Here is a 25141-nt window from a genome sequence, read left to right as displayed (position 1 = left end):
TGGCGTGCCATGGGGTGGTGTGGGTGAGGTGTGGGGTGGTGTATGTGGTGATGAGTGTGGTGAGTGTAGTGGTGTGTGGTGTTTTGTGCGTGGATGTTGTGTGGGTGATGGTGTTGTGTGCCTCTGTGTGATGGGATTGTCAATTGCTGTGCTGTCTCTCTGGGCTTCTTTCAAAATTTCGGGTCGTAGGGTTTTTTGGGTGATGTGGGTGTGTATTTTATATTGTGTTGGGTGTGTGGGAGTAGTGTTTGTATGTGTATCAGGTGTGTGTATTTGGAATTGTCCAATGTGGTGGTGTTTTGTAGATGTGTGTGTATTTTGAGCGCGGTGGTGTGTACCGCCAATGGAATACCGCGGTTGACTGACCGCCGCGTGGATTCGTGGGTCGTGATAGCATGGGCGTGTTTCTGTTGGCGTGGAGGATTTGTTTCCGCATGTTTATCACTGACCTTTGGTGTGGCGGTGTTGTGTGGGTGTCTGAATTTCGTTGGATTCCGAGATGTGTGTCATAATAGCTGTGTCGGTCTACCACGGCCGCAGCGCTGTATTGGCGGTCTTCTGCACGGCGGTAAGCGCCTTTTACCGCCAATGTTGTAATGACCCCCTAATTGACATGTTATGAAAAGCTTTTATGAAACATTGCATTAATCATCCTTGATTTTTGCAGGTATCCAGAGTTCTTGAGGTCTAGTTAAAGTCACTCCTTAGAGTATCCATGGTAACAGTAAGACAATACTAAGAACCATAATCTAGTGAAAGTCAAAGTGATTTTATTCTGATGTTGTGTTGTTTAACCTTTTGCTTCCTAAAGGTCTCCTTCCCAGCTGTCCCCTACATAATCCCCTTTTCCCCACTTGGACTCTCTTAGACTCTGTGACATTCAAATCAGAGTATTGGAGCTGTTTTGTGGTGGACATGTTGGGAACGTGCGCAGACCCCGAGGATCTGGTGACTCTGACAAATGCACAGTATACAATCAGTATATATCAATGACAATTATTCATTCTTCAATCCTCTCAACTGAATTTATTCTAATGATCATCTGGCTTTGTAATATCACCAATATTTCCAAATTGTTTCAAGTAGTTCTTTTATTTCTTTAGCTTCATTATTGTCCATCTATACGCGCCCACATGGCCTCCAGATTAATCTTGTAATCTTGAAAAGTTCAACAAAATCCTTTATATATTTGTGTCAAATTCCAACTTATGTATTTTGTGTTAAATCTTCACATTATATCACCCTTGAGTCCGTCAAACCAACCAACAGTGCTTCGTCTGGGAAATCTCCCATTAGACTTTATCAGGGCTGTGTTAATATATAATATAGACCATAATGAACACCTTTTTAATCTCACCAAAACGTTTTCCCATGCGGTGCTCAGTGAATATCACTCAAATAATATCAATATTATTATCGATTTTTTGTGATAATTAATTGTGTTCTATTCCCTCAAAGTGAATTCCATGATGAATTATAAATAATGAATGCATCAAGTGGTTATATTGTTAGTCTTTTAAATTTGTAGAGGTGATGATATATTATATAGTAATTAATATTGTGTAATTAACCTTTATCCAAATATACGAACATCCTGTGTACATGCACACACCTGTGAATTTTAGCAATTTCACCATAAGAACCAACCTTCACTTGTAATTAGATCCCTTATTTTCAAGTTTCGGTCCTTATTATATCATGAAATCCTTCTTCATTATTAGTCCTACTTTCTGGTTATTTCTTCCCTGTGTCTAAAACAGTAATAGTTAATGTAGCTATCTTCCATACTATTTATACTGTAATTCTTTATGTAAAATTCACAGCTAATGGATTACAATTGGATATATTAATTGGTCCCCACACAAACTAAACACATCTGAAATTCCTAAGTGACCACATCATGAATTGGCACCGAATTTATCCATAGACCTCTAAAATGTCCGCAAATAGAATGTACGATCATTCTAACAACCCGACACGGTTGTAATTTAATTCTGAAGCCTTCACCTCTCAATTCGCGTATGTAACACTCCATATTCTAGTATAACAGTTCCAAAGACTGAACTGGTAAGATACTATTTATAACGTTCATTAAATTTGTTTCCTATAGTCGCTTACCTGATTTTATTTCTTTGTCAGTATCCTTCCATGCTGTTATGCGAGTATGCTCAATAAATAAGCGCGGCAGATACTCGCTAGTTAAATAACAATTTCTATGTAATGCGAGCGTAGGTCTGCACCTCGCTCCCATTTGTCCTACTTCGATTCTCCTACTTCCTAGAGTTCATGGAAATTGAAAGAAGACTGTGTTGTCGTTCCCGCTGTATACGAGTACATTCTGCATACCGGCTTCACACTCCCTTGATATTTAAATAGCTTTTATTGGGAAAAATACCCGTGTGAGTCTATATCTTTCTATCTCATTTGTCAATTCCCAGTTATTGTCCTTCTAATAATCGTAACAATGAATAAAGGATTATGTTGCCATTTCTTTTCCATATTTATTATATATGCCTATTCCTCTTCTATATGACTACTAAACCTATTCTCTCTACTATAAATCTTGAAATTAGAGCAATACATAAGTGTTCCACACTTCTGGATTTCCACGATAAGTATTAAACATAGTTTTGTTGCCTACTATGGCTTCAGTTGTCAACATGGTACAATTAATACATGTATTGAGTATAGATGATTCAAGGCACTCTATGAATGCCATTAATTTCGCACCAGATACCTAATGTTGCACTACCTATGTGAAAATGTCTCTACGTTCACAATTTCTGTATATTCAATCATTATGATGACCTTTGCACAAAACATTGATAATCGTCAACCTACTCCAAATGAAATCTATTTTGAACTATATATTATACTATATTGAGGATTGTGTGTGCATGTATCTCTATTCCCTAACATATACATTTTATTTAGATCATGTTTTTATGTTTCTAAGAAATATTCTAATTCATGGTCTGAGTTAAGACAAACCTCTACCGCTTGTAATTTTATAATCCATAGTGATTCCTTACGTCTCAATTGTAATTCCATATTACCTCTCCTGGGATCCACAGCAATTTGTTCCAAACCAAAAAAATTTATGTTCACATGTGTGTTCTGATTGGTACATGACAATATATGTTGTACAATTGGATACCTCTGATCCATTTGTTTCAATGCCTGCAGGTGTTCACCAATTCTTACTCTCAATGAGCGTATCATGCTACCAACATATATACGTTCACATTTGCATTTTATGATATATATTACATATTTTGTGCCACAAGTCATATGTGATCTTAATTGATAAGTATTTCCTTTATGTTCAACATACTCTTTTATACCATGACAAGCCCATTTACAAACTCCACAATGATCACAGTTATAAAAACCGAAATTCTTTACTGTCATCCAATTCTCATTAGTCTTTGGTCTTGGGTAGGTCCGACACAGCATGTTCTTTAGCGATCTTCCTCTTCTATATGTAATTAGCGGACCCGACGAAATGAAAGTGTTCAGAATATTATCTTGTTTAAGAATATTCCAATGTTGTTTCATCATCTTCCTCATGATAGACGAACTTTCAGTATGATCAGTAATCATCCGTACCTTGTTAGTGTCCAATTCTCGAGGTTTTAAGCGTGGTGATAATGTCTCCATCCTCTTAATTTTCTTGATCCTCTCTTGTGCAGCCTAAATAGTGTTGCTGTTGTATCCTCTCTGTTCAAAGCATACATTCATATCTTGCATACACTCTTCAAAATCAACATCCCTACTGCAATTGCGTCTCGCCCTCACTAGTTCCCCAAATGGAATTTCTTGTATTTGGTGTTTCGGGTGTGCACTAGAAGCATGTAATATCGCATTGCACGAGGTAGGTTTCCTAAATAATCTACTGTGAATCTGATCTTTATTAATAAATAGTTCCACATCCAAAAATTCTATTTTATATTTACTATATTGGTAGGTGAATCTAATGTTCACATTATTGTTATTTAAGTAATCACAAAATTCAATAAGTTGTTCTGTGTTGCCTGTCCATAACATAAAACAATCGTCAATGAATCGCCCCCAGTATAATATATAATCTTGCCACTCTCTGGCACCTGGTACCCTGACCCACCTCTACTCAAACCATCCCATGAAGAGATTGGCATAAGAAGGGGAGAATCTGGCTCCCATCGCCACTCCTTGTTTTAGTCTGTACCATTGACCATTGAAAATGAGCACATTATGATTCAAAATGAACTTCACCCTGGTCAGGATCATTTCTGTATGTTGAAGCAGATTTACTGATCTGCGATTTAACATGTACCTTAATGCCTCAAGACCTACTCCATGTTTAATACTCGTGTATAATGCCACTACATCTAAAGTGACTAACATCTTATCCTTCTCCCACTGTATATCTCCCAGTAGACTTTGTATGTGTTTAGTATCTCTGATATAGGATGGTAGATTGACCACCAGTGGTTGTAGAAAAATGTCAACAAATTCTGAGATTTTCTCCGTAGGTCACACAGTTCCTGAAATAATCGGTCTCCCAGGGGGAAACGGGAGATTCTTATGTATTTTCAGTAGAGTATAAATGCATGGGTATCTAGGTCGATCTACTTTCAAATAGATGTATTCTTCTTCATCTAATAGGCCTTGTTGATACCATGTTCCCAATAGACTATTGATTCTGCTCTTGATGTTATGTATCAGATTTGAGGGGAGAATTTCAGAGTAATCTTCATCATTTAGCTGACTATAAATTTCTTCATCATAGTCTTTCCTAATCATAATGACAATATTACCGCCTTTATCGGCTTGTCTAATTATTATATCCTCATTTTCTTGTAACAATTTCAAGGCATGCCACTCCTTATTGGTGAGATTATTTCTCATTTTTCCATTCTTTATTTTAAACATCTGTTCTCTAAAATCCCTCATCACTAGTAAATAGAATAGTTCAATGTTATTCTCATTTCCCATTCTAGGTGTCCAACTAGATTTCTGCTTCAAGCCACTGGCTCGTGTAGGTCTGGAAAAATATTTAAATCATTCAGTAGTTTTTGAGTGATGGTAGGTATTTCCTCATTGTCCGTGATGGACATTATGGTTGCTGTGTCATGTATGTCTTGTATTGTCAATTCACTATATTTAATCTCTTTTCTTAACGGGTCAGAGTTCTATCCCAATTGCCTCTTGATTTCAAAGAATCTCTTGAGTTTCATACGTTTCACATATTTGAAGAGATCAATTTGCTGTTTGCAAAGATCCCCCTTATTCGTGGGGTAGAAGCCTAATCCTTTGCTCAGCAGTGAATTCATATGTGTGTTTATCCGATAGGTTAATTACATTGAATTGCTGCTCCGTCACTGTCCTTGTCCCTTCCTGTCCCAAGACCTCGTTTTCATACCTCCGCTCTGTGTGGTGTTTCCTCCCTCTGTGTCCCCTCCTAGTTTTCCTGTTGCTTCTTTTCTTTGGTGTTGATTCCCTTATTTTATTCTCAACATCTCCTGTAAAAAAGAACTCCCATTCTTGGGACCTGCACTTGTACTAGCTTTCCGCCCAATATTCTCACTCACACGTTTTGATTCATTATCCACTGAAGATAACTTCTACAAATTTAAAAGACTAACAATATAACCAGTTGTTAGCATTAATTATTTATAATTCATCATGGAATTCACTTTGAGGGAATAGAACACAATTAATTATCACAAAAAATCAATAATATTATTGATATTTTTTGAGTGATATTCACTGAGCACCGCATGGGGAAACATTTTGGTGAGATTAAAAAGTTGTTCATTATGGTCTATATTATATATTAACACAGCCCTGATGAAGTCTAATGGGAGATTTCCCAGATGAAACACGTGTTGGCTGGTTTGACGGACTCAAGGGTGATATAATGTGAAGATTTAACGCAAAATACATATGTTGGAATTTGACACGAATATATAAAGGATTTTGTTGAACTTTTCAAGAATACAAGAATCAATGTGGAGGCCATGTGGGTGCATATATATGGACAATGATGAAGCTAAAGAAATAAAAGAACTACTTGAAACAATTTGGAAATATTAGTGATATTACAAAGCCAGATGATCATTAGAATAAATTCAGTTGAGAGGATTGAAGAATGAATAATTGTCATTGATATATAGTGATTGTGTACTGTGAATTATATCAATGTAAATCAATAGCTAGATGAGTGCCTGATATCAACTTAATGGCCATGTAACATGTCTAAGATCATGGAATTGTCCCCCCCATGCCAAATCTGGTATTGGGGTGCCAATTCCATGCATCCCCGGGGCTCCAGCATAGACCCCGGGTACTGCCAAACCAGCTCTCTCGGGTGCTCTCCGCAGCTACCGTTGCTGCCAACCCACATACAGGCTTCTGCCTTGCTGGGGTCTGGGCAGCCCAGTCCCAGGAAGGCAGAACAAAGGATTTCCTCTGAGAGAGGGTGTTACACCCTCTCCCTTTGGAAATAGGTGTTAAGGGCCTGAGAGGAGTAGTCTCTCCAGGCCTCTGGAAATGCTTTGAAGGGCACAGATGGTGCCCTTCTTGCATAAACCAGTCTACACCGGTTCAGGGAACCCCCAGCCCCTGCTCTGGTGTGAAACTGGACAAAAGAAAGGGGGGTGACCACTCCCCTGTCCATCACCACTCCAGGAGTGGTGCCCAGAGCTCCTCCAGTGTGTCCCAGACCTCTGGCATCTTGAATCCAGAGGTGTGAGGGCACAATGGAGGCCTCAGAGTGGCCAGTGCCAGCAGGTGACGTCAGAGACCCCCCATGATAGGTGCTTACCTGACTAGGTGGCCAATCCCCCTCTGAGGGCTATTTAGGGACTCTCCTGTGGGCTTTTCCTCAGATAACGAATGCAAGAGCTCACCATAATTCCTCTGCATCTCTCTCTTCGACTTCTGCCAAGGATCGACCACTCACTGCTCCTGGATGCCTGCAAAACTTCAACAAAGTAGCAAGAAGACTACCAGAGACATTTTAGTGCCTAATCCTGCCAGCTTTCTTGACTGTTTCCTGCTGGTGCATGCTCTGGGGGCTGTCTGCCTTCACCCTGCACTGGAAGCCAGGAAGAAATCTCCTGTGGGTCAACGGAATCTTCCCCCTGCTAACGCAGGCTCCAAACTTCAGCTTCACCGATCCTCTGGTTCCCCTCTCATCGTGACGAGTGTGGTCCCTGGAACACAGGTGGTGGATCAAAGTGACTCCGACAGTCCAGTGGTCCATCTATCTAAATTTGGCAGAGGTAAGTCCTTGCCTCCCCTCGCCGGACAATAATCCTGTGTACTGTGTGAACTGCAGCTGCTAGGGCTTCTGTGCACTTTTGCAAGGAATCCTTCATGCACAGCACAGCCCAGGTCCCCAGCACTCCGTTCTGCATTGCTCAACTCACTGAGTTGACTACCGGCTCCGTGGGACCCTCTTTTGTAGTGTTGAGATGACTGCCATGCTCAGCTTTCTTGAACCTGTGTTCAAGTACTTCTGTGGGTGCTGCTTTCTTGTGCATGGGCTCTTTGTGTTGCTGAACACCCCCTCTGTCGCCTCTTCCAAGTGCAACCTCCTGGTCCTTCCTGGGCCTGGGCAGCACCCTTTTTCTTCAACTGCAACCTTTGCAGCTAGCAAGGCTTGTTTGCAGTCTTTCTCCAAAGAAACAAGTCTGCGTCCTCCAGCTCTATGTGGGACATCTTCTGTGCAAAGGAGAAGTTCCTGGCATCTTCCGTTGTTGCAGAATCTTCAGCTTCTTTCACCCAGAGTCATCCATTTTGCACCTTCATCCGGGGTTTAGTGGGCTCCTGCCCCCCCTGGACACTTTTGTGACTCTTGGATTTGGTCCCCTTCCTTTGCAGGTCCTCAGGTCCAGGAATCCATCTTCAGTGCTTTGCAGTCAATTGTGGTCTTTGCAGAATCTCCTATCACAACTTTAGTGTGTTTCTGGGGAAGTAGGGTTGCTTTACTCCTACTTTTCAGGGTCTTGGGGTGGGGTATCTTGGATACCCTTAGTGTTTTCTTACACTCCCAGCAACCCTCTACACACTACACTAGGCCTGGGGTCCCTAAGTGGTTCGCATTCCACTTTCTTAGTATATGGTTTGTGTTGCCCCTAGACCTATTGCATCCTATTGTATTCTACAGTGTTTACACTACATTTCTAACTGTTTACTTACCTGATTTTGGTTTGTGTGTATATTTTGTGTATATTTTACTTACCTCATAAGGGAGTATATCCTCTGAGATTTTTTCTGACATATTGGCACTAAAATAAAGTACCTTTATTTTTAGTAACTCTGAGTATTGTGATCCTTATGATATAGTGCTATATGATATAATTGGTATAGTAGGAGCTTTGCATATCTCCTAGTTCAGCCTACGCTACTCTGCTATAGCTACCCCTACCAGCCTAAGCCGCTAGAACACTACTAATCTACTAATAAGGGATAACTGGACCTGGCACAAGGTGTAAGAACCATCAGGTACCCACTATAAGCCAGGCCAGCCTCCTACACCCGCTCACCCATGAGGGTGGCATCTCTTTTGCCTCAGGCACCTCAGGCTCTGCCCCAGTGAGCCCTGCTGCCCTGAGTGAGGAGGCATCTCTGTAGGGCAATCAACCTTTGTGATTGCCATCCGGGGCTGGCAGCCCAGATGCAACAGACTAATGCATTCCTGGAGGGCATTCACACTGGCTTGGCGGCCCAACAGAGATGAATCCAGATTCAGACCTCCTCTCTGATGGCAGCCATTGTCCCTATTTCCACCCTCCCCCTCCAACTTCCTCTTCCCAATCCCATTCTCCTCAACCACAATCTATTCCAAGCACACAGGCAGACGAGCATGCACACAAGACAACACACAAGAGTGCAGGCAAACACAAACACCACACTTCATCCCACAGGCACTCACACAAACACCATCCAGATGCAGACATACCAACATCCACTATTTCCACTGTCTCCCCCTCCTCATCCTCCACCACATCCCTCCCAGTTATGTCTACACTCACACCTGCATGCACTACACCATCATCCAATACCAGCATCTCCACCACACCTAGCAGAACACACACCTCACTGGCAGACACCTCCACAACAGCCATGCACATGTCGCCTGTGTCCTCTCCCACTGTGTCTGTCCCCCCTTCCCATGGTACACAAATGCAAACACTCAGACACCCAACAGCCATCCATCTCACAACACCATCCCGCCCATGCACCTGCACCCAAAATCAGCAGACACCTCCTGCAACCACTCCCTCTTCCTCCACTCCCAAACCTTCTCCCTCTTCTTGCCTCAGTGTCCCTAAAAAATATTTCCTATCCACCATTGACCTCTTCCCTACCCCTACCCCATCCTGCATGTCTCGCCAGGGTGGCAAAAACCCGGCCAAGCACCTCAGCCAACCAGTCCACAGGCCAAGTCGTCACCATGCCCACTCATGGTGGGAAAGGATCCAGGGCACATGCCCTGAGGGTGAAGGAGCCTGCACCAGGCAGCCTCATGGGAGAGAGCCTGCCACAGTTGCCGCCATGAGCAAGGATCCTGCCCCAGCTGCTGCCAGGAAGACTAAGGAGCCTGCCTCAGCTGCTGGTAAGAAGTTAAGGGAGCCTGCCCCACCTGCTACCAGGAAGAGCAAGGGCCCTGGGGCTAGAACTATGATGGAGCCCCCACCACCACCACCATTGAGAAGGCGTCCAAGGCTGGAGGGGATGGGCAGGAACCTCCTCCCACCAGCAGCAGGAGCACTACCACCACCACCACCATTGAGCAGCCATCACCGCCGGCGGACGGTATGTAATCCTGCCTCCATGGGCTGCTGTGCGGTCTGCACCCATCAAAGCCAGTGGGTCTGACACCCACCTGAGAGACTGTGACCTTGCACTCCGCAGGATCAAGAGCCCTGGGCATGATGCCCCCTCCTGAACCAGTGGGTAAGACACCCACCATCCCCATCCTCCCCAGTATCAAGAGCACAGGGCACGATTCCCCCTCCAGAACCAGTGGCAAGTCACCCACTTGAGAGACTGTGGCCTTGCACTCCCTAGGACCAAGCACAGGGCATGTTGCCCTCTCCAGAGCATGTGGGAAGTCACCCACTTGAGAGACTGTGGCCTTGCGCTCCCCAGGACCAAGCACAGGGCATATTGCCCACTCCAGAGCCAGTGGTCTTGTTTCATCTGCTGGCTGAGGTGCCCCCTTCTCCCGTCCCCCTGAGGTGCCTGCCTATTTCCAAACTGATGCCCCTGCAGTGTTCGCTCCATGTTGAGGCAGGTGCCATGTGTGGCCTTGGAATTTGGCCTGTGGCCATATGGACAACGTACATTGTATACTGGGCTGTGTCCCTTTTTATGTACATATGTATATATATCTTATCTTGCCTCACTTATTTATCTTGATGTGTTGCTCTCATCACTTTAACTTTTTCTATAACGTTTTGTCCTTGAATTATTCATCCGAGGTAAGGGGTAAAAATATGTTAGTTATGCAGCTGATTGTGTGTATGGCATTGGGAGTGTGTGTGTTGTGCCTGTGGGTGTCACTATCTTTTCCTCCCCCTCCCTTGTGTGCTAGGAGGCTGCACTCACCGTTGTCATCTTCGTTGTTGTTGGTGTTTGTGGTGTAGCAGCACGTAGAAGACCATGGGAAAGACATGCAGCTCGGGCTCCAATGGCGGCATGGTTGATCCCTGTGTCTCCAATGGTGAGTCCTTTCCCTTCTGTGCTGAGTTTCCGCCAGGCTTTTGATGTTGTTGGTACCGCTGCGTAAAAGATGGTGGTTTCCTAGGTCATAATATGGTGGGCGGAACATTGGCTTCCACCTGGCTGTATGCGGCTACAGCCGTTGTGGCTGTTATTTTCTCCCTGGCGGTCGGTGTGTTACGTTGGCGGTATATTGGAGATAGCACCGCCATGGTCATAATTTGGCGGCAATTAGCGCTGGCCTGTTGGTGGTATTACCGCCACTTTTACACCAACCGCCAGGGTTGTAATGAGGGCCTTAGGGGGTCATTCTGACTTCGGCGGGCGGCGGAGGCCGCCCGCCAAAGTTCCCCCGACAGAATACCACAGCGCGGTCAAAAGACCGCCACAGTAATTCTGAGTTTCCCGCTGGGCCGGCGGGTGACCGCCAGAAGGCCGCCCGCCCAGTGGGAAACCCCCTTCCACGAGGATGCCGGCTCCGAATGGAGCCGGTGGAGTGGAAAGGGTGCGACGGGTGCAGTTGCACCCGTCGCGATTTTCAGTGTCTGCTATGCAGACACTGAAAATCTTTGTGGGGCCCTGTTAGGGGGCCCCTGCAGTGCCCATGCCATTGGCATGGGCACTGCAGGGGCCCCCAGGGGCCCCACGACACCCGTTCCCGCCAGCAAGGTTCTGGCGGTCAAAACCGCCAGAACCAGACTGGCGGTCAAAACCGCCAGAACCAGGCTGGCGGGAAGGGGGTCGGAATCCCCATGGCGGCGCTGCCTGCAGCGCCGCCATGGAGGATTCCTCAGGCCAGGGGAAAACCGGCAGGAAACCGCCGGTTTCCCTTTTCTGACCGCGGCTTTACCGCTGCGGTCAGAATTGGCCTGGATGCACCGCCAGCCTGTTGGCGGTGCATCCGCGGTCCCCGGCCCTGGCGGTCTATGACCGCCAGGGTCGGAATTACCCCCTTAGTGTCCTTTTGGCATGGGCTGCTCTTTTGGCTTTCCACATTTCCTAAAACACTTAGGCCCTCATTAGGACCTTGGGGGCAAATGACGACTACTGCTACGAAGACGGCGACGGCGATGGCCGCCAACATACCGTCACTGTGGCTACCGACCGTCCATGGCATTATGACCATAGACGGAATTCTGCCAGAAGGCTGGCGTAATTCTGTCTACGTTCATGGCGCGCTGCTGGCAGCAGTGCCACACCAGCAAAACACCTCCTACCGTATCATGTTATATGATACGGCCTGGCGGACCGTCCCGTCTCCTGCCAGAGGACACCCTGCAAGCAGGTAAGTCGGGTTCTCCGACGGGAGAGGGGGGTGGGGGGTATTGTGTGCGTGTGTGGGGGGGTGTGTGACTGTGTGAATGTCTGCATATGTATGTGCATGAGTGGATGTGAGTGTACGTGCATGTTGTGTCATGAGATTGTGTATGTGCCTGGATGTATGTTCATGAGTGTTGCTGTGAGTGTGTATGCATGTATGAATGCATGGGTGAATGTGTGTATGCGTGTGTGTATGGGTGTGTATGTATGTGTGTGTATGTGTGTAAATGTGCGGGCACGGGAGAGGGAGGGGGAGGATGGGGAAGGGCTCTGGGGAGGGGGCGGGGTAGACCCCTATCAGTGCCTGGGAAGGAATTCCCTGGCACTGATAATGCCTACCGCCATGGTTTCAGTGGCAGTACAGAAACCACTGAAACCATGGTGGTGGGCGGGGTCAAAATGCCATGGGCAGCCTAGTGACGGCCGCCAGGCTGGAGACTGTAGTCTCCAACCCGGCGGTCGTTACCGTTGTGGCGGTCGGTGTGTTGACTTTGCGGTTTGGCTTTGGCCAAACAGCCAATGTCATAATAGTGGAGGTAGATACTGCCAGCCTGTTGGTGGTTGATTCCTCCACTAGTGCTTGAAATTACAGGCAGACCCCGTAAGACACTCTTTCATTGTCATTCTGCCAGTAGGCCAACTTCTTGTTCCCTGAACCCCTTTCTGCCTGAAAGGACTGTGGATACCACCAATGAGTAGACCCCATGGTGAATTCAGAGTGTCAAGTATTAATCTTCTCTCATCTCATGTGACCTCTGACCTGATAGCTTCCATCTGTCTCAATTTAGTGTCATACTGTATCCAAGCTGAAACTTTGATTTTGGAGGCTGCATTGTGGATCAATGACATCTATCCAAATAATTTAGTTGCTAAGGCCGAGAACTTCTCTGTTAGAATTGCCAAGTAGATGGAGAATTCTGTCACCCAATTCTTAAAGGACCACTCCACCCAAGCCTTCTTAGACTTATGCTCTCCCTCCTTTCTTGATTTGCCTTTTTCAGGTTTTACCCCTGCATTTGTTGGGTCAAACATGTTACAGATCTCCCTTTTTGTATCTTTGCCTGAGTCTCAGCTGGTACATGCCACGCAATTGCAGATGGGAGAGCCAGGGTGGGTAAGTCTGTGCCAATATGAATGATGCAATAGTTTAAAGAGGGATGCCCGAGTCCCCACAAGCAGACATCTTGTTTGCCGTGGATTGGGCCCATACTTGGGTTGCTGTCCTCTACCCGCTACTGCAACTGCCAAATGCGAGGGAACCAAAACAGCATAATCTCTGACTGATGCCAGATCTTGTGACAGTTGACCTATTATGGCTGCCTGCGTAATGAGAGGGCAATCACTGTTATTGGGTTACTCTCTCTCTGCAGCATCATAAATATCACCACATTACTCTGCCCCACAACCCGGACAATGGCATTATAAACAGGCCCAGTGGAACCTTGTACCCCTGAGGGGAACAGTAGTAATTGTCCTGCTGACATACCCTCCGCATTGGGTGGCATCTCCAGCTGGTTCCCAGTCCCATTCCTGGAGCTTGAAGGGCATCCCTAATGCACACTGGTCCTTTTCTCTGCTGCTTGGAGAAGCCTTCCAACACCATCTACAGGGCCCAATCAATGGCGTGGGACTTTGCTGCTTTCCACAGCTCACCAAAAGAGCAAGGTTCCTCCTGTGTGGCAGGGATGTCTGTGACTGTGCATGCTCATTTAGGTGCCATACTATAGATGAAAGAAAATTATAGTACATAGAGCCCTGTGATGCTCAACACTGGGGTTTCAGGCTGGTAGTCAAACTATAGGTTTGCACCCACCTTATTAAGAAAAAATGCCTGATTTGCTTATGCCTGATGTGCTCCTGGATCCTCCAATCCTGTTTGTGTGAGTTCTAACTTCTCAGGCCTGATTCACAAATGTAAACTTAGATCTAAAGTCCAAGTTCAGACCAAAAGTCTAAACTTAGACCAAAATTCTAATTTTACTCTGAGTAAAGTTAGACTTTTGTTCTAAGTTTAGACCTTTGCTTTAAACTTAGACAAAAAGTCTAAACTTAGACCAAAAGTCTAACTTTATTATGAGTAAAGTTAGACTTTAGGTCTAAACTTTGGGGGTCATTCCGACCCCGGCAGGCGGCGGGCGCCGCCCGCCTGGCGGGAACCGGCACTTGGCCGCTCCGCGGTCAAAAGACCGCAGAGGCCATTCTGACTTTCCCGCTGGGCCAGCGGGCGCCCGCCAAGGGAGCGCCCGCCGGCCCAGCGGGAAAGGCCCTGCAACACAAAAGCCGGCTCCGAATGGAGCCGGCGGTGTTGCAGGGGTGCGACGGGTGCAGTTGCACCCGTCGCGATTTTCACTGTCTGCCATGCAGACAGTGAAAATCATGCTGGGGCCCTGTTAGGGGGCCCCTGCACTGCCCATGCCAGTGGCATGGCCAGTGCAGGGGCCCCCAGGGGCCCCACGACACCCGTTCCCGCCATCCTGTTCCTGGCGGTAAAAACCGCCAGAAACAGGCTGGCGGGAAGGGGGTCGGAATCCCCATGGCGGCGCTGCTTGCAGCGCCGCCATGGAGGTTCAGCCGAGCCAGGGGAAATCCGGCGGGAAACTGCTGGATCCCCTTTTCTGACCGCGGCTTTACCGCCGCTGTCAGAATGGGCAGGAAAGCACCACCAGCCTGTTGGCGGTGCTTTCCGTCGTTCACGGCCCTGGCGGGTTTTACCGCCAGGGTCGGAATGACCCCCTTTGACTCTTGGTCTAAGTTTACCTTTGTGAATATAGCCTCTCACCTGGGAACACTGCTACAGCACAGATTAATATAATCAATAGTGCAGCCATTGTTAATCAGCACAACTAGAAGGTGCCAAACATGAAAAATAAAAATAACAGGCATTAGACTCATCCTGGCCCCTGCACCGGTACCCCGGAAGGTATGTACCTCATCCGCCAGACCCACACACACACATATGACTAATACTGTATGTCTTAAGCTTGTGCTTATGAGCTGTTAATAATCAATTGCATATGCCAAGAATTTTCCCCACTGGCAATCAGAGGATACTTTCAGCCACTGGGTGGCATGCTTTTCTCTTCACAAAAGAGGGGGGTTAGGGAACAATGTGTAACCTGACTAGCCTTAGCTAAGGAGGCAATATAAAAGGCTATGTATGCATTTCAGAAGGCAGGTACTTAAGAATAACCAGATATGAGATTTACATAGGTGTACATACAATTTAGTCCATTGGAATAACAGTACCCCAACACCTATGCCCAATATGGCTGCCCCAACCAACATGATTTGACCGTCCCCTCTAGAGATCTTGGCCATTGGTATATGATCTCCCCTACAGCTGTGCACACATTATGGTCATTCACACTGGCAATAGCTTCCCCAGCTTAAAATGAAAGCAAGATGTGGAACCATGAGGTAATAGTTTGAGTCCTCAGATGGGACTCAAACTCACAATCCGTGGCTTAATTAAGGCTAATTTCCAAATAACCATAAGGCCAATCCGTCCCTTCTGTGGGGTGAAGTGATGACCTACTACTTTGAAGAATTACTTTCAAGCTGTCTTCAAAAATATGTGCCAAACCTTGAGCTGATAGCTCCAATCCACTAGCACCCTCTGATGGCTCCATACAGTACAGCATGCCCAGATACCTTCCCTCCTTTTAGCTTCAGCTCAAACCATGAGAACTAACTTCTTATTTGGAAATCGTGCATATCCTTTAAGGAAATACACTTCAAGTAGCATTGTTTAAGCAAGAACACAAGCAGCTATGTCGAGTTAAGTCCCTCCACCACACACCTATGCCCCCTGGCAATCTCTGGTCCCAAAATGTGACTCCTGGCACAGTTTCTTTGTCCGTTCCGGGAGACAAGTGCATGGTTGGAGAAAAAAGAAGCTGATGCCTTAAATGCCTCAGTCCATGACACCATGATGTCACCATACCCTTGTGAGAGTGATACCAAATCTCAATCACCTCCCCACGGCTACTGCCCCGGATGCAACTAATGGCACGCCCTCTGCTACGTGTAGGGTGTGCTTGGCTAAGAACCATTGAAACATCATTCAAGGAAAAACAATATACTAAGATAGAGCATGGTGTTTTTCTTGTGTCATGCCTAACTAATGGAGGAGATTATATCTGTGAAAGAGGGAAATCAGATTGTTTGTGAGCAAAGCATAACATAACCAAAGTGCATCAAAATACAGAAACATTTCTGTGCACTAGACATGGTCACATGCATGCTTTACACTGATATATTCCATTACACCACTTGTTAGAACTAAATTGTCAATGTTTTCTATAGGATGAGTACTTGTATGTGCCAGAATGCCTTGCAGCACAGCTGTCTTTAAGGTTTTACTTCCTTTATTTTGTGCTCAAACATTTTTCATCTTTTATTGTTGACTAACAAGCTGTAGGCTTTAGTGATCTCACTAGAAACAGCTTTGGTTTCCCATTGTAGGCAGCATTGTATTCTGTGCTTTGTGGTCTACATTTGGTTCTTTCATTGGATGGATCCCTTGTCTATTTTAATGTTGTCCTTTCAATTGCTGATTTCCTTGGTGTTTTTTTTTTGGGCCACTCCTGAAGCAAAGCTCTCTCATCGTGCTTTTTAACGCTTGCCTCAGCAGCACATGCGCTGTCTCTTTGAGGCAGGCAGTATCTCATCTATGGGCTTCAAACACGTCCACCATTTCCATTGGTTCTTTTTTCTGCAGTTTGGAAATGCTTACTTGTTAATGTGGCATTATCTTTATTTGTCCCGCCTTTGGGTGTATTTTTCACTTCATGTATACTGCCTCTGTCCAATGTCCCCTACTCTTTTGTTTATTTATGGCTTTTTTGGTGCACTCTTTTGACCATGTGGTCAGAATGCAGCAATTGCATAGTGCTTGTATCTGCATTGTTCTTTTAATTCTGTTCAGCATCTTTTTTTAAACCATATCAGCATTTGCCTTAGTCATGGTGACACATCTATTACATTCAATTGTATTTTTTGTTTTGTTTAAGCCGCATGCAATTAGGTGATTTACTCACAATCGCAGGCCGATACTCAAACCTGGCCGGCTGGGTAATTTTACAGCGTTGGATTCCAATTGGCTTTTTTTCTGTTTATGCATTGTATTTTCAGCTTCAACAATAAATGCAGTGCTTGTATTTGCATTGTTCTATTAATTCCAATTGGCATGTTTTTTAAAAATTGTATCAGCATTTGCCATAGGCACAGAGACACATTTGTTACTTTCAATTGTATTTTCTGTTGTGTTTAATCCGCATGCAATTGGGTGATTTACTTACAACCACAGGAGGTTGAGCCGATGCCGATGCCGATGGTCAAACCTGGTGGGCCATGCAATTTTACAGCATTGGTTTCTGATGAGCTTTTTTTCTGCTTACACATTGATTTATTATTTATTGATCTAGGCACGGGGACACATTTGTTATCTTTTAAGACACATGTGGTTAAGTGATTTACTCACAATCGCAGGATTTTGAGCCAATGCCAAGACTCGAAATCTGGCTGGCTATAATTTTACAGCATTTGGTGCTTTGAAAAGAGTACACCACCAGGCCTGTACTCTGTCATAGAATACATCCCTAACTTCTTCCACCGCATACTCAGACTCAGTGGAAGCTTGCATTAAAGGTGTTTCTACATTCCTCTCAAAGACATACAGGTGGTCATTTCGACCGCCAGGGCTAATAGGACGGAAGCACCGCCAACAGGCTGGCGGTGCTTCCAGCCCTATTACGACCGCGGCGGAAGTGCCGCGGTCGCACCGCCGGGGCCGGCGGTTTCCCGACGTTTTAGCCCCGGCGGTGATAATCCGCCAGGGCAGTGCTGCAAGCAGCGCTGCCCTGGGGATTATGACACCCCTACCGCCAGCCTGTTTCTGGCGGTTTGCACCGCCAGGAAGAGGCTGGCGGTAAGGGGTGTCCTGGGGCCCCCTAACAGGGCCCCGGCCAGCTTTTCACTGTCTGCATAGCAGACAGTGAAAAGCGCGACGGGTGCAACTGCATCCGTCGCACGGCCGCAACACCGCCTGCTCCTATGTTGCGGCCTCATCCCCGCTGGGCCGGCGGGCGCAAACTTGGTTTGCTCCCGCCGACCCAGCGGGAATGTCATAATGGGGGCCGCGCAATGCGGCCGCACGTCGGTTACCGCCTGGCGGGCGGCGGTAGCCGCTCGCCAAGGTCGTAATGACCCCCACAGTGTGGTCGTTTACAGGCACTACATCTCCCAAAAGCCTGGTTGCAAAGTATTCAGAAAATACCTGTGCAATCGGTAAGGGTTTTGCTCGTCCCTCCCACATGAAAGCTGTCACTCAGTGACTGTGCTATAGAGGGTCGTTTGATATGGGTATAATATCCATGTCAGGCTTCTTAGGTATACATGCTGCTTGCATTTCCCACCCTCTTTTACATTACCCTAATTAAATTATTATTCTTGCAATAGTGTATGCTACCACTGTAACTCTATATATTGCTTTTGCATTTTTTTTCATGCTTATTTCTGTAACCTTTCAGTCTATGCTTTTCCAGAAGAGAAAAAGTTTCGGTAAACACCTTTCTGTTCCGACACAGTAGTTATTGATCATTAGTTTTCAGGTTCAGTCATGCTAGCCTCAGTCAGGTATTCTGGTGTAAATGCATGGGCAGCTATATGGAATCTGAAGTCAATCGGATATTTTTTTAACACGTTTTAAGTCAGGTGCATTGCAGTGCAGTTGATTCTTAAGAATAAACTGCCAAGCTGCATTCCTATATTTGTTGACTCTGTACAGAAACATTCTTCTGTGTGGTGCAAAGAGGGAGGTCGCACATGTTCCCTTTTTCATCAATGACTGATCAGTCAGAACACCTGTTCATCTATCTATGAAAGGGGCCCTAGGGGGAAAAAGTCATCACGTGCGTCCAAGTTTAAAACCTTGACAGAGAGACAGAGGGGCATATTTATACCCTGTTTGCACCAAATTAGCATATTTGATTTTTTACTCTAATTCGGTACAAAACTAACTCCATATTTATACTTTGGTGCTAGACCCGCCTAGAGCCAAATTTATGGAGTTAAAGTCATTTTTTGGAAGTGGGGGCCTACCTTGCCTTAATGAGACAAGGCAGAGAGACAGCAAGAGCACCCACAGAGCCACATAACATCATCACCTATACACCATCCACGCACTTTCCATCACACACCCCAACACATCACCCCACACACCCTCACCCACACCACTCACACTACACCCATGGCACCACAATGACACCCCAGATTCTCTGAGGAGGAGCTGAAGGTCATGGTGGAGGAAATCACCCGGCTAGAGCCACAGCTATTTTGAGCACAGGTGCAGCAGACATCCATTGCTAGGAAGATGGAGCTATGGAAGAGAATCGTGGACAGGGTCAATGCCGGGGGACAGCACCCCAGAACAAAGGATGACATCAGGAAGAGGTGGAACGACCTACGGGGGAAGGTACATTCCACAGCAGCAAGACACCTACTAGCTGTATAGAGGACTGGCAGTGGACCCCACCTCCTCCCCCACAACTAACAACATGGGAGGAGCAAGTCTTGGCAATAATGCATCCTGAGGGCCTGGCAGGAGTAGGAGGAGGACTGGACTCTGGTAAGTCAACTCTTTACTACGATCACCCCCCCTACTGGCATTCCATCACAAATCCTCACCCCTACCCTCACTCCCAACACTCCACTGCCTCCCACAAACCCCACCATCACAACCCACTCATCCCAATACCAAGCCCTGCATGTAATACCAATGCATGGACACCCATCACAGACATGCATGGACACCTATCACCACTGCATGCACACTGGAGAGAATCACCTATCCTAACAAATAGCTACTCACTTAAAGGCAAATCTGCCAGGGCAACAACAACCATAGAGGATGACAAACCCATGTACATGATGTCACACGCAGAAACAATAACACTGCATTTGTATCCCCACAGGTCCCCCAGAAGATGCCCACAGTGATGACAGCAGCTCTGCTCGCCTGGATCTGGATGACCAACCTGACCCATCAGGGATCTCCGGACAGTCGGTTAACCAGGCACACTCACACCACCACAGAGCCTTCCCCCTCAGGAAACACTACCACAGCACCCACCCAGCAGGCCCATACCTCTGTCCCCAGGACACGTCAATCAGCAATGTGTCCACCACTACAGGGACCCTAGGCCACCCCACAAACACAGGACGATCAGGGACCTGGGGTCAGTGGCGGTGGGCACACGGTTCAGGGAACAGAGGCACAGGACAGCAGGGAAGCTTGGACTACTGCTGTGCGACAGGGGGAGGACCGGCCAGGGAACCAACTCTGAAGAAGGCACTCACCGCGATCCTGGGAGCATACCACCATTGCCAGGAGACGATGGGCCAGATACTGGACAAGTTGCAGGAGAACATGCAGTTGCTCGATGGACAGAACCTGGGGATCAGGTAGGACTTGAAGAACATTAACACCACCCTGATCTCCATTGCAGGGGTGCTGGCAGACATGGCCAACATGATGAGGGAGACAGTGGCACCCTACCAGGACTCTGCCACTAGCCAAACTGAGGAACAGCCCTCCACCTCTGCTGCCGCTAGTGGCCAGGAGGCCCCTCCACAGGACCAACAGGCCACCAGCACCCCTCCCCCTGCAGAAGATGAACCACTCCTCAAACGTTCCCTGCAATCCAGGCAGAAGCCAGAGACTACTGATAAGATCCCCACCAGGAAATAAGACTCTCCTGATTGTCACCCTTGTGTCCCACTCTGCCACCCTGTCCACCTTGAACTGCCATTGCTTTCCTTCCTATGCCCCCTTGGACAATGCACCTGTGATACAAATAGACTGGAACAATATCCAGGACTTTCCTCCATCATCACCCCAGCCCATTGCACATCCCCTTCTACCTCTTAGCACTTAAATAAACACCCTTTGAAAAAATACTAGTATGGAGCATGTCAAATGAGTTAAGTATGTATTAGTTCAATGAGGTTTAAACATTGAAAATCAACTGTACAGAAATATAAACATTGGAATGACCTGTAGTTGGCTACAGTCAACACACACTGGAGTGATAGTGGGGCACGAATATCTGCAAAAAGAGATGCCAAAGGCTATAGTGAGCGGCCATAGAAGAGGGAAAAACAGCCTGTCAGTGACAATGTCAAACACAAAACTGTCAATTAAATGTGAAGTTACACTGTCTTACATGTGTGTCATTGGAAATATTGATGAATGACTGCACTTCTGTTGTCCTCATCCTCATCCTCTGTGTCCTCATCTTCACACTCCACAGGGTCCAATGCTTCCACACAGCCATCGCCAGCCACATCCTTGAGCAGAAAAGGCACCTGGTGACGTAAGACAAGGTTGTGCAACATAAAGCATGCAACGATGATCTGGCACACATTCTAGGTTGAGTAGTACAGGGATCCACTTGTTATATGGAGGCAACAAAACCTGGCCCTCAGGAGGCCGAAGGTCCTCTCTATAATTCTTCTTGTTCGCCTATGTGGCTCATTGTAAAGTTCCTCAGCCCTTGTCTTGGGATTCTTCACAGGGGTCAGTAGCCATGAGAGGTTGGGGTAACCAGAGTCACCCGCAAATATCGAGGGACAACTGTTAGCCACACACCAACCCTTAGAGCCCATAGGATACCCATACACCAACATCCACTGGGTGGGAACCGGGGCTCACCTATTAGCCACACCCTGCGCCTCTGGAGTTGAGCCATTACATATGGGATGCTGCTATTCCTCAGGATAAAAGCATCATGCACAGACCCAGGATATTTTGAATTGACGTGGGAGATGTACTGGTCCGCCAGGCACACCATCTTTACATTCATCGAGTGAAAGCTCTTTCGATTTCTGAACACCTGTTCATTTCGCTGGGGGGGACAAATACAATATGTGTACCATCAATAGGCCCAGTGATGTTGGGTATATGTCCCATTGCATATAAATCAGCTTTCACTGTGGCCAAATCCTCCACCTGGGAGAAAATGATGTAGCTGTGCATGTGTTTAATCAGGGCAGACAACACTCTGGTCAGTACTATTGAGAATATTGGCTGAGACAATCCTGCTGCCAAGCCCACTGTCACTTGGAAGGAGCCACTTGCCAGGAAATGGAGCACTGATAGCACTTGCACAAGAGGTGGGATCCCAGTGGGGTGACTGACAGCAGATATCAGGTCAGGCTCCAATTGGACACACAGCTCTGTGATTGTGGCCCTGTCCGGTCTATAGGTGAGGATAATGTGCCTATCCTCCATTGTTGCCAAGTCCACTAGGGGTCTGTACATGGGGGATGTGTCCATCTCCTATTCATCCGCAGCAGTTGCAATCTATGGGGCAAAATGGTGAGCAGCTGGTTAGTATCTCTTATTTACAACCACTACACTTCAATGCACGTCATGATTGTAACAGTATTTTGGTGGAGAGGTCCAAATGGTGCATATGTGTACTGTGCTGCAGTTAGGAGCCATGGCCTGCCTCGCCCCCGAATTGCCATCCGCCTGTCCGGTTTGAAAGGACAGGTGGAAATGAGGTAATTCCACTGACGTTGTGCACCGTTGCGGGAGGCGGTCGAAAACTGCAGTGCAACTCCTCATTGGTTAATATTGGGCCCTATGCGTTACAGTGGCCAATGGTGATGTATGCCGGCTGTGACGGTATGCACCGCCGCAGACGTGACCGCCATTTTGTATCTGTTCACTCACTCGCTACCTGACCTTCAACAGGAGAGGACCTACACTGCAAGTGATGCTGCGACCTGTGTCTGGAACTGACCATAGCTCGTGTCACTGGGGAAAGGGCACCTGCCTTCACCTCAGCGGAGTTGGAGAGACTGATGGATGGTGTCCTAACCCAGTACCAAATGCTGTATGGGCCTCCAGACCAACAGGAGAGTACACCATGAGTACGATGCATGGGGCGTGAATGCATGGAGTGCTGTGTATGAAGGCCTCATGTGGGGGGGCTGGTGGATGGGCCCTGGGCAGCGTGCTGCATGTATGGTGGGCCATGTCTGTGCCTCTGGGAATGGGAAGGGGCATGGTGGGCCATAAGTGTAACAGGCGGGACGGTCGGACTAATATCCTTCCCTGTGTCCATTTCCCTGCAGGTCAGCGCCCATCAGAAAATGGGTATATGGCATGCCATCACCAAGGACGTTGGGACCCTAAGGGTCTATGGCAGGCAGAGCACCCACTGTTGCAAACGGTGGGAGGACCCGAGACGCTGGGCACGGAAGACGGCGGATGGCCTCCCAATGAGGAAGGGGTGTCATCGAACCCTCACACCCCTGATCGCCCGCATACTGGTGGTGGCCTATCCGGAGCTTGGGAGCATCACAGCAGCAAGAAGGGGGTGAGTACAGTGCCCCAAAATACAACTTGCGCATGGTGAGGTGGTATCCTGGTGGGGGATGTGCACCTGTGGGTGCCCCTAGGACAGGCCTGACATTGCAGAGTAGGTGCCATGTAGGGCAGGATTATGATGTAAAATACCTCTAACCAAGCTATTGGGCGTCCACTACTGGGCAGGGGTCTGTGGGTCTCAGGTATGCTGCAAGTGGTGTTAGGTGTCCCTATCCATGGGCTGGTGACTAGCATTGTGACTGGTTGTGCATTGTATAGTGCGTAGGGCTGTTCCCTGTGTGTGTGTGTGTTTATATTGTGTACGCCAACGGTGGTGTTGTTTGCGCCATTGACCAAATGTATCCTTTGTCTCTCCCCCCCTTTTTGTTTTGTCACCCTGTCCTTATGTGAATTAGCATCATCTGGCGGAGGAGCTGAGGCATCTGTGACAGAGGGAGCTGCATCCCACAAGGGCCCAGGAGGCCGAATCCACCAACGGTGAGGGCACCAGTGGGACTGAGGGTGAGGGGAGCCCCACGGCTGAGACGAGGGAACAGTTCTGACATGGATTCCTCCTCCGATGGAAGCTCCCTGGTGGAGGTGGACACCTCTGTGCCCACTCCAGCTACAGCCACCACCCCCTGTACCAGCACCCCCCTCCAGAAGCCCCTCAGCCTGTTTCCTGTGCCCGCTCACCCAGGAGGGTGGGCATCTCCTTCGCCCCAGGCACCTCAGGCCCTGCCCCAGTTAGCCGTGCTGCCCTGAGAGAGGAGGCTATTGACCTCCTGTGATCCATCTCTTTTGGGCAGTCAACCACAGTGAATGCCATCCAGGGGCTGGCAGCCCAATTGCAACAGAAAAATGCATTCCTGGAGGGCTTTCACACTGGCATGGCGGCCCAACAGAAATCAATCCAGGCTCTGGCCTCCTCTCTGATGGCAGCCGTTGTCCCTGTTTCTAGCCTCCCCCCTCCAACTTCTGCTACCCAATCCCATTCCCCTCAACCCCAACCTATCCCAAGCACACAGTTAGACGAGCATGCACCCAGGACAATACAGAAGAGTGGACATGGCAAACACAAGCACCACACTTCATCCCATAGGCACTCAAACAAACACCACACAGAATCAGACATACCAACATCCACTGCCTTTAATGTGACCCCCTCCACCTTGTTGTCATGCACCTCCCTCCCAGGTGTGTCTCCACTCACATCTGCATGCACTACATCCTCATCCACTACCCCCATCACCAGCACACCTATCAGCACACACCCCTCACTGGCAGTCAACACCCCCACATCAATGCACACGTCCCCTGTGTCCTCTCCCACTGTGTCTGTGCCCCCTCCTCCCAAAGTACACAAACGCAGCACTCAGACACCCAACAGCCATTCACCTCACAACAGCATCTAGCCCATGCACCTGGAGCCAAACACAGCAGACAGACATCTCCTACAGCCACTCCCTCTACCTCCACTCCAAGACCATCTCCCTCTTCCCGCCCCAATGTCCCTAAGAAGCTTTTCCTCTCCACCTTTGACCTCTTACCTAGCCCTCCCCCCCATCCCTCACATCAGGCCAGGGTGGTCAGAACCCAGCCAAGCACCTCAGCCACCCAGTCCATGGGCACAGTAGTGTCCACAGCTACACCAGGTTGGAGAGAATCCTGGGCACCAGGCAGCCACACTGATACGGTGCGTGCACCAAGTGCTGCAAGGAAGGGCAG

This window comes from Pleurodeles waltl, chromosome 2_2 (assembly GCF_031143425.1).
Source record: "Pleurodeles waltl isolate 20211129_DDA chromosome 2_2, aPleWal1.hap1.20221129, whole genome shotgun sequence".
NCBI lineage: Eukaryota > Metazoa > Chordata > Amphibia > Caudata > Salamandridae > Pleurodeles > Pleurodeles waltl.
The sequence above is the reverse complement of the archived record's forward strand: the minus strand, read 5'-3'. Positions refer to the sequence as shown.